At 27.8% G+C, this 245-nt stretch overlaps 1 protein-coding gene across 2 annotated transcripts in view; it reads left to right on the top strand.

Annotated features, from left to right (window-relative positions):
- The window catches only part of LOC119581615 (protein wntless-like), a gene marked incomplete in the record, with an annotated part of 25965 nt that overhangs the window by 18877 nt on the left and 6843 nt on the right, over positions 1 to 245 (top strand).

Raw genomic sequence — 245 nt, 5'->3', positions numbered from 1 at the left:
TCTGTAGAGGCTTTGCTGCAGTCGTCTTATGCTTTTGAGAATATTGAACAATATTTTAAACACTATTTTAGTTGTTACTTGTAGTATATTTTGAGGTATAATAATGTAACTTTCCATAATTTTTACTATAGATTGTGTGGAAGTATTGTGTCATAGTAATTTGTGTGGTTATTGCTGTTTTATTTTTGGTTGATTTTTATTGTTTCTCTTACTATTTTGATTTCCATTACTTTTCTCAGCAGATA

Source organism: Penaeus monodon, chromosome 15 (assembly GCF_015228065.2).
Source record: "Penaeus monodon isolate SGIC_2016 chromosome 15, NSTDA_Pmon_1, whole genome shotgun sequence".
NCBI lineage: Eukaryota > Metazoa > Arthropoda > Malacostraca > Decapoda > Penaeidae > Penaeus > Penaeus monodon.
This window is presented reverse-complemented; position numbering and strand designations above follow the sequence as displayed.